Raw genomic sequence first — 10,234 nt, forward strand, 5'->3', positions numbered from 1 at the left:
AAGTAGCAAAACTTACGATTCTCGTTCTACCGCTCCGGAAATCTAGCGGGGTCAAACACGCTGTGTTCAGTTCTGACGAAAAAGTACTTATGCCAAAATTTGCAATTCGCCCGATCATCGGTTCCAACCACCAGCCCTTTTGTCCCACGGTGCATCAGATGTACCATAGTACCCCTATGAAAGCTGGGTGAAAACAAATGTAGAAGGTGGTGAACGGTAATCTCGCACCCCACCAACTCCGCATATTTTATCAACAACATGAGTATTTTGAGCGTGTACGGGGAAAGTTGTGCCGGGCAAACTTGGCAGAATCGACAGAATTCTTCCGCTAATGGGAGAAGGTGGAAGGAATGATCAATCACAAAGGGGTACTCATAGAAGGTGTAGTACCCAGGCCTGTAGTACCCAGGCCTATGGACTTCCACGAAGTCCCCTCCCGCTGGAACCATCTCAATATTAGCAGGAATGCTATATTTTGCACGGAGAGCATCGATATGGACTTGCTCAGTTTCAGAAAGTACGAGGGCAGGAGTAGAAGGAGGGTCCTTAAGGAAATCGCTTCGAGACGAAGGATGTCTCGACAACAACTCCTCCATGGTGGGAAAGCTATCCCCTTCCTCCACCATCGCATCCTCACCGCTGGTAGGGGGCGTGCCACGGATAACGGGGTGGCGTCAGAAACCCCCTCACAAGATCGATGTGATTTAGGCATATTATGGTGACGAATGTTTTGACAGAACAGAAAAAGCCAAGGACGACATACAGAGAGAAAGCAAAGAGAATTGCTAGAGCAAAAGCAGGAGAGAAGGTAAGGAATAATCAAAGAAGAAATGGCCAAGAGTTTTTGAAAATACAAACCCTCCATCTATTTATAGGATTGGGTGGCGCCAGAATCGAAGCGGAAGGCTGCAGAATGGCACCGAAATCGAAGCGACAAGCCCTCAGCCCCTGTCTCGAAAATACGCATAATGATGACGCACATGGAGGTGTGGGCGGTGTCCGCTCATCAAGGATGCTCCAAGTCGCAACCTCGACAAGCGGAGGGACTAACTGTATGAGTCTAAATTTGGTCGACCACGGCTACCGTCAAATACGACCAAAGATGAGGTCTCCACAGCATAACGTCCTATGGATGACAACGACGGCCGACAACGGATGAAGGACGTATGACTTTTGTAGTAGCGTAGGCCTAACAGGGTGCATTAGGAATATATTTTCGAATATTCCCTATGGTATGTCTCCTAGGGTTCAGAAGGGGGTTGTCCCATATATATATAGGAAGGAAGTAACCTTGGAAGGCAGAGACTTTTTCGACTCAACTAAGAACTTGCTTTTGTAATACTGATTCGACATTGTTGATGATCATTTTTTTTTACACACTCAATCATTCTGTTTCAAGAGATCAATAGATTCTATTTATCTTATTCACCCCTCATGTCCCTCGTTTTGGAATTTATTATACTTGGCTGAGATTAACCTTTCTATCTTGTTTAATTGATTTAACCAAAAAGGATTCAATATCTTTTGGGTCAAACATTAGGTAGCACAAGAGTGGTAAAGCAACAAAAATATATAACCTCTTCATATCGTACGTCAATCTGGAGTTGAAAAATAAAGGTTACCAAGTTGTAGGAGGTAGTTAAGATGGTTGTTCATTTCTCTTTTAAACTGTATATATTTTTTATATTGGTAATCTTACATATAATAATCTTATAGGCAATCTAGTAATAATAAATTACACTATCAGTGTATAAAGTGAAACTCTTTTTGTGTGTGTTTGTGTTTACATTGTAGGAAAGAAAGGAAGGTCCAATTGAACTTTACGTGGTAAAAGAGTCATAAAGACTCGAATTCTCAACATGACGGTGATTTTCAAACTGAATGCCCCGAGAGCGCCGTGCCTGCTGGAATTTTCAGAGAAATTAAAGCTTCTACTTACCTGCTGCTTAATTACTTGTTAAATATGCAAATAACAGTTCAAGCCACCCAGACGCCTTTTCCAATATAAAATTGCAATGGGCATTGTTATTTGTCACACAAATATTGGTAGCGTAGAAGATAAAACACTAGGGTTCTAGGAATTGTGCGTGCGGTCATCAATGTACATGCATTAGTCTTTTTTTTTTCATCCGGTGTTTGGTACTTGTATTGAGGTACGACTAAATCAGAATTCGCGCTAAAAAATCTTGCATGGGAGGTAAAGCGTTTCTTAAGAAAAGCAATTTCATCCTCCGAATTTGAATTTAAGATATTTATTTAAGAATTAAAGAGTACTTATTACTCTACTCTACCACAGGCCTTATTGGTCATGCACTGGTCCGTCATATCAACCCCACTGGCCACAACCATTGTCTTCATATATCCCCACTTCTCCATCAACTTATTGTATTTCTACATTTTGATACATTGAAGTTAAGTGCCTTCTCGAAAATGGGGGCTCCTCCAAATTCTCAATTCATTTTGTGCAGTTTCAATTTGCTTCTTCTCCTTTCACTCAATGTCCAAATTATTCAAGCTATGTCAACAATCACAGCAATGGCCAAAGACCAAATAGCTTGCAATATGTGCGCCGAATGTGAAAACCCATGTCAGCCTATTTTGTCTCCACCACCACCGTCACCTCCACTTCCATGCCCTCCTCCACCGTCACCTCCACTTCCATGCCCTCCTCCACCGTCACCGCCGCCCCCGGAACTGCCTCCCCCACCTCCACCGTCTCCTCCCCCACCCTCATCACCAGTCAATAATTGTCCACCGCCTCCCTTACCACCCCGTTCTTGCCCGGAAGACTGCTCTCTGCAGCCTCTAACACCGCCTTATAATAATCCTTCCATCTACCCGTATTTCACACCACCTTCAACTATTTCTAGCAAATCCGTTCATTTCAAGAATCATCCCTTCGTTACTTGTCTCATTCTTGCCGTTGCATGCCTTTCACTGTCCCTATAGACCTTAAAATTACAGGTCTAATTTAGCCTAAAGCACTATTTAATATGGTGTCATATTGTTATTATGGTGTCATATTGTTCATTTTAGCTAAATCAACACAATTTTTCCTTAAAATGTTTTAACATCATTAGGAAAATCTTTATGTTTTATGTAACGTGTTTTTCTTATTGAAGTTTGAGTGGGACTTTGTTCGTACCCAAATTTCAGAATTAACTGTTGTATAACATCAGTGTTTGTTTACTTCATTGTTTTATCCAAATAAAATATACTACGTTTCAGGTTTAGACAATGCGCAGGCTGCAAGAAGAAACTAAGGCCAATTAATTAGAGATAGAGAGGAGCAACAACAAATGGTGAAAAATAAAGATGGTGTGTCAAATTGCCATACACAAAGAATGTGGATTCGGAGGAAATCTCATATGCTTCTAAAAGGACAGTTAGGAATAATCTTCTTTTGCACTTTAGGTTGCGGAATAAAGAGGCTCAAGTACTTACTATTTGAAGAATCACACGCTTAGTTCTAGCTACATCATTGCTGATATTACTAATATTTCGTATTGGATAAATGTATTCATCCTATTCTATGGTGTAATTTCGAATTTATTAGTCTCTGTGCACATTATTGATAATTCATGGTCAGTTCTTTACCATAGTTTTTGACACTATGAAAAAGGTGGAGATTGTGCTTTCCAATGGTATCCTTGGTACAACAACAACATTTTAGGGCCTCCAGAATAAGGAAAAAGTGACAAATGATAATTAATATGATACAAATGATATATGTTACCATATTTTCTTTTTTGTTCCTTTTTAATTCCTCCTTTAATACTCCTAGGAATTAGGAATTAATTCCTCTGTCACAATTAAATAAACTTAATTGGACGTTGTTGTTACTAAAATAAACAGTTCGAATAGATTATTGATTTTGGTAATAACAGTAATTCAAAACAATGATTTTAAAATATGAAAAAGTAAAATTGTTAGTAGTTGATACGGGTCGAAGCAAATTTGAAATAACATGGGCTAATATTAGTATTTGATATTTTGAATCGTTGGAGAAAGAAAAATGTCAACTGAAAATATAATGTAATTGTTGGATTATATTTCGCAGCGAAAGCAATTTCAGTATCATATTCACATGTAAATTAAATAATTAGCACATATGGAGATTATACGAGTTACCTCTTGAAGCGTGAACAAATCAGATTAATCTCGGTCTCCAGTTCCAGAGTAGCAAGACCGTAACCTAAGCAAAACGTCTCACAGTCTTTTACTGTGTTACCCAAATAATATCCGGAAAGAGAGAGAATTTCGGGTGAGCGAAATTCCAAGGAAAACGAGTGAAAAAAACGGCTAGCCCTATATGAGATATATATAGCCACGTTTTTTAGGGTAAAACCCTTTTCCAAAACCTGTTAGGTTTTCTTTTCCCAAAAGGAAAAGTTTCCTTTATTTCCTATTATTTAAGCACAGTAAGGATCACAGAATTTAATTAACAAGGCTCCCTATTATGGAATTAATTAATAAAATACGAATTATTCCACTAAAAATTCGTAATTGCACTCCTTAATTCAATTTAAAAAATTTTCATAAAACCTTATTTAGCTTCCCATGTTAAGATTCAGATACTAATCAATCAAATTATATTACTAACAATTTAATTTACTGATTACTTCCTTTAGACTTTCGCTTAATTTTTATGTGTTGGATACAAAATCTATCGGCCGTGTTTACACATGAAAACTTATAAGCTTTCATAAAGGAGTATCATCAATCTCTTGAGTCGAGACATGGATTCTATCAACTAATTATATATTACTTCGCCAATGTATATCATTATCGTCTAATTTACCAGGCTTAACTCATGAAAGAATCTCGCCTTTTAACAAATCAAAACAATAAATGACACACACAACTAATAATAATTATATCAAGATTAAGAGTATAAGTACATTGAATGGACTTGAGAAATTATTTTATTAAGTCAGTATAAAGTACTTGTCTATACTTTATCCGTCCAATACATACGAAATGTAATAGCACAAGAAGTCGGAATTAAACCATTCTCATAATCAAGTTTAACTATATTTGATCTTGTGTTACAACCATTCTGATGGTTTGTCCAATTCCATCATTAGATTGTGAACATAAACTTTATGACTTATAAGAACCGATGATTTAATCTTCCGTGTATAAGCTAAACTCTATACACTAAATCATTTACTATATAAGCAAAGGACACACAGATAAATATATGATCTATTTAAAATAAAATTTTATTAAATTAAATAAATAAAAAAATAATTATTCCATAAAAAATATTATAACAATACTCATGGTTTATAGTATATCCTGAAACTAATTAGGAAAAAAGAAGAGATCTTAATCACTACACAGTGCAGGACAAAAGAATTCCATTTATAGTTGTTGATTAACCCTTGACCATTTCATTAAATGTATGACGAATTATTAAATGGAAAATAGAGGAGTATATTTTAAAGCAAAAGAGAAAGAAAAACGACAGAAACCATATTCCAGACTTCCAGTTGTCTCTTTATTCTTATTCGCTATTCGTGGCAGTCAGCCTGAGAATCTTGATAAAAAGGTACTTACTTTGATGAATTAGTGCACATAATTTTTTTTCTTTTTCTTTCTCGAAAACAAATCACAAGTAATGCTGTTATCTTTCTTCTCTTTCATTCTTATATATTTCTCTTTATGATCCGTTGTAATTCAACGGGCCGTTCGTTTGGGTGGACTAGGACTAACTTGTTATCATATCTGTATGGGTCAAAATCTGACCACAAGATGGTTGTTTTTAAAAGGAACGATAAGGGGTCGATCAAGTCGTAGTCGTACAGCGGCGACCATCTCGGCCACTGTCTAGATTGAGCCATCAGAAGGCCTGCACGACAATGCATACGTCATACTACCGGGGCAAGTAAGAAAGAGTGTAGTCATGAGAGGGTCCGCTGGGTAAAAACCGTTGGATAAATAGGAAGGTTGATAATATATATATATATATATATATATATATATATATATATATATGAAAGAAGAAGGCAAGAGGGCGGGGATCGGATTCCATAAAGGAGAAGAGCATTGTATCAAAAATGAGAACAAGAGGAGATCACCAACAACAAACCCCAACCCATATTTGGCTACAACTTTTTATAATCATTATTATTGAATCAATAAAGATAGATCTCTTAGTTATCAACAACTTTTCCTCTTTTCCTTCCGTGCTCTTGCAAGTATGGTGCAAGCATGTCAAATATGTAAGTTTATCATTTACATTTGATGTTTGTTAATCATCTTAAGAAACATTATACAAGTTTGGTCTTCTTCGATTTTTGTACTCAATATGTTTGGATCTAGAGTTAATTATGTTTGGCTAAGATTTACCCTCCATCTCTTTATTAATTAGTTTAACTAAAAGGTTTAATACTTTTTTGGTCAAACAATTTGGCGCCGTCTGTGGAGATTTCTTCGCCAAATTCTTTAGTTTTCTTTAGATCTAGAACCAGCAAAGTATTACTTCCAGGCTGCTTCAACCTCACTATCTTGGTGACAACACCAACTAAAAAATGGTAAATAAGTTTTTGAAATAACCTTGTCAATCTAGGTCATATCCCTACACAAAATAAAAATTATGAGCGATGTCTATACGAGACCCATGCCCCACCCGTAACAGTGGGTTTAGCAAGTCATTTGCGCGAGTGAAATGGAACCACAGTCACTATGTGCTTGGCATGACCGCGATCCCATGCGATGTATTCACCCTGTATACCAACCTGTACTTCCGCCCCTTGGGAAGGGATGATAACCTACTGCATGACCCTTTGGAAGATCGGGCATATCCCGCGTTATTTTTGTAGCACGCACGCTGGATGATTTATAAATAAAGCATGACATGTTTCCCTTATTGTTTACGCATATCGGACTGGGACTCGACCTCGTTGTCCCAACGGGTAAGGTAAGCCCAACTCACGAGAATTCTAGACGCACTTAAATGGCAAAGCTGAAACGTGGCTACGAAATCAAAAACCACTGTTCGAGTACTAGGCGGAGCAAGTAACCCTACAACACCGCTCCTCCTTTCACCTGCTTGCTAGGTTGAGGTAACAGACAATTTCATTTGGATTTATCTTCATTCTTTTGATTGGTTTGAAACAGAAACGCGGGCACTCGCATAAGTATGCGAGTGAGGGACCAACACCGCCAAAACACCCCAGGAAATGGTTCCGCAACATGCCATCTCGCAACTAATGATCAAGCAAAACCCTCTAAGCTGCAGCATATCACAAATAACAGAAATGGCTCAGTACAGATCAACTATCGAAAAACACTCTCCAATAAAGCAAAATTAAGCAAACTGGGACTCACCCAGGAAACGTACAACATTCTCCAATGAAAGCAAATTAAGCACACCGGGACTCGCCCAGGAAATGCTCAGTATTCTCCAGTAAAGACAAAACCGAGCACACCGAGGCTCACTCCAACGCACACATGAGCAGTATGGCGACATGTAATGTTCCCCCAAAAAAGAATAATAATAATGATACAACGGGTTACTATTTCGACCTTGCTCGAAATAACACCCCTACGGCCATCGGCCTTCGCCAAAAGAGAATTTCGACCTCGCTCGAATTATAACGGGTTACTATTTCGATCTTGCTCGAAATAACACCCCTACGGCCAACGGCTATCCTCAAAAGAGAATTTCGACCTCGCTCGAATTATATCGGGTTAATATTCCGACTTCGCTTGAAATGACACCCTTATGGCCAACGACCATCGCCAAAAGAAAAATTCAACCTCGTTCGAATTGCAACGGGTTACTATTTCAATCTTGCTCGAAATAACACCCTTACAGCCACTAGCCATCGTCGAATCAAACAGGTCACAATTCGATCATGCTCGAATTAACACCTTTACGACCACTAGCCATCGTCAAAACAAGTAGGTTACAATTCAACCTCATTCGGAACAACACCTTGCTCGGAATAACACCCCTACGGCCAACGGTCATCGCCAAAAGAGAATTTCGATCTCGCTCGAATTATAACGGGTTACTATTTCGATCTTGCTCAAAATAACACCCCTACGGCCAATGTCCAACGGCCATCGCCAAACAAAAAGTTCGACTTCGCTCAAATTATAACAGGTTATAACTCCGACCTTGCTTGAATAAACACCTTTACAGCCACCAACAGTCGTCAAATAAAAAAAAGTTTGAACTCGTTCAAATTTAAGCCAGAAATTAACTTCGCCCAAAACGGTGATTCTAAGTTCGAATTCGTTCAAATTTAAGTCAGAAATTGACTTCGCCCAAAATGGCGACTCCAAGTTCGAACTCGTCCAAATATAAGTCAGAGCTTGACTTTGCCCAAGATGGCGAATCTCAATTAGACCTCTTTTGAATTGAGGCTGAATTCGCCCGAACTGACGAGCCAAAAGTCAATCTCGCCAGAATTGGCAAATCCAAAATGACTTCATTCGGACTCATACGATGGGATCCTACCCAATCAGCTCAAGGTCGATTTCCCAACTAAAAATATCAGGGACTCCTCACAAAGAAATTCGAAGGTCTACGCCAAAAAGAGAAATATAACAAAGGGGAGGGATAGAAAAAGAAAATAAAATGGTACGCAAACAAAGGCAAAGCAACTGTTTTATTTAAATACACGTGCGCAACAGCCGCACCTTACAAAAGACCAAAACAGGCCCCCAAAATAAAAAGAAACAACAAAACAAACAAAAAAATTATAAAAGTTGCAACAACTTTTCACTCGGCGTCATTGATGTGCCGTAGAATTTCGGCATAATCGATACCAATTGCTTAGATTTTCACTTGTCTTTTAATGCATCTTTAGTTAATTCTGATCAAGTTTGGTTCTTTTGTAGTGCATGAGCTTGAAGACCCGAAAACATGGAAAAGAAGTCAAAAAGTCACAAAAAGATGGATATGCTACAAGTATGCGGCCGCATAATTCACATACGGACCGCATAACTGACATGGTGATTGCAAACAGGGACAGACTTTTGGCCAAATGAAGAAGAAAATATGCGGTCAATTATGCGGTCGCATAACACCTATGTGAGCCACATAATGGTCTCATAACTCCAGTAGAAGAAAGTTCTCAACATGTTATGCGATGGAATATGCGGTCGCATAACACATATGCGGACCGCACAATTGTTATGCGACTGAAGCAAGAACTGGAACTCAGCAAGTCTGCGATGCAATGAAGAATGCAGACCGCATAACTGGTCTACGACCATTATGCGATCGCATAAGCTAACTGGAGGGGCATTTTTGTCCGATTTTGACTACAATTTTTGGTCCACTATAAAGAAAATAACTAGGGGTTTTGTGGGTCATTCAAGTCTGAAACAAGGTCCTACTTAGAGAGCATTGAATACTCCATTTATTTGGAAGGTTGTGAAGAAGGATGTAATGTTAATAGGTGTTTAACATTGAATATATATAATGGTTAGTTGATATTTATTCAATTCTTGTTCTTTATTTATGGTTGGTGGTTACAAACATTAATCTATTCCATTTTACTCTTTCTTTACTTGAAAAAGTGAGTTAGGGTTTGGTAGAATTGAATATCAAGAACTTAAGACTTTAAATCTTTTTTAATAGAACCGCTTAGGAATAAATGGGTTCTACTTGGTATAAATTGGTTGTTCTTAAATTGCAACTCTTTTGTATTTGGAAAAATCATAAAGGGAAAATACTACTCAATTATTGGAAAATATTGGGTAGTCATTTAGAAATCATTGCATATCAAAGGACCTTCCATTAGAAATATATCATATTAACACTGATAGCGTTACATTCCATTGATGGGGACACAACTTTAGTTTCCTTAATCAAATAATTTACATTCTCAAAATTACAATTAGTTACCTCTTTAATTCACAATCATATCATTCTCTTGTTACGTTAACGGAATAGAATTGCGACCTAAGTCAAGTTCCACACTACTAAAGTAACCTTTTCACACCATATTCCCTGTGGGATTCGACCCCAACATTGTTGGGTTATTATATTTGACACCGACCGCCTTACACTATTTAATTAAAGTATAATTTGAGCGTATCAAATTTTGGCGCTGTTATCAGGGAATACGGTTTTGGAATTACTAATTAGTGTGCGCTTTACTTTATGTCTTCTTCTATTCCATCACACTTTGCTTGTTTTGCTTGGTATAGATAGGAAAACATGGCTGAATATGAGGAAGAAATGGAAGAAAATCCTTTTGCGGACATAGAT

General features: G+C 37.9%; 1 long non-coding RNA gene across 1 annotated transcript; it reads left to right on the forward strand.

Moving 5' to 3' along the window:
* Positions 1–2,346: 2,346 nt before the first annotated feature.
* LOC107832404 (uncharacterized) lies at positions 2,347–3,552 on the forward strand. Its single transcript, XR_012705048.1, has 2 exons — positions 2,347–2,964; positions 3,229–3,552. It is a non-coding gene; the product is annotated as an uncharacterized LOC107832404 (long non-coding RNA).
* Positions 3,553–10,234: the final 6,682 nt, after the last annotated feature.

This window comes from Nicotiana tabacum, chromosome 22 (assembly GCF_000715075.1).
Source record: "Nicotiana tabacum cultivar K326 chromosome 22, ASM71507v2, whole genome shotgun sequence".
Lineage (NCBI taxonomy): Eukaryota > Viridiplantae > Streptophyta > Magnoliopsida > Solanales > Solanaceae > Nicotiana > Nicotiana tabacum.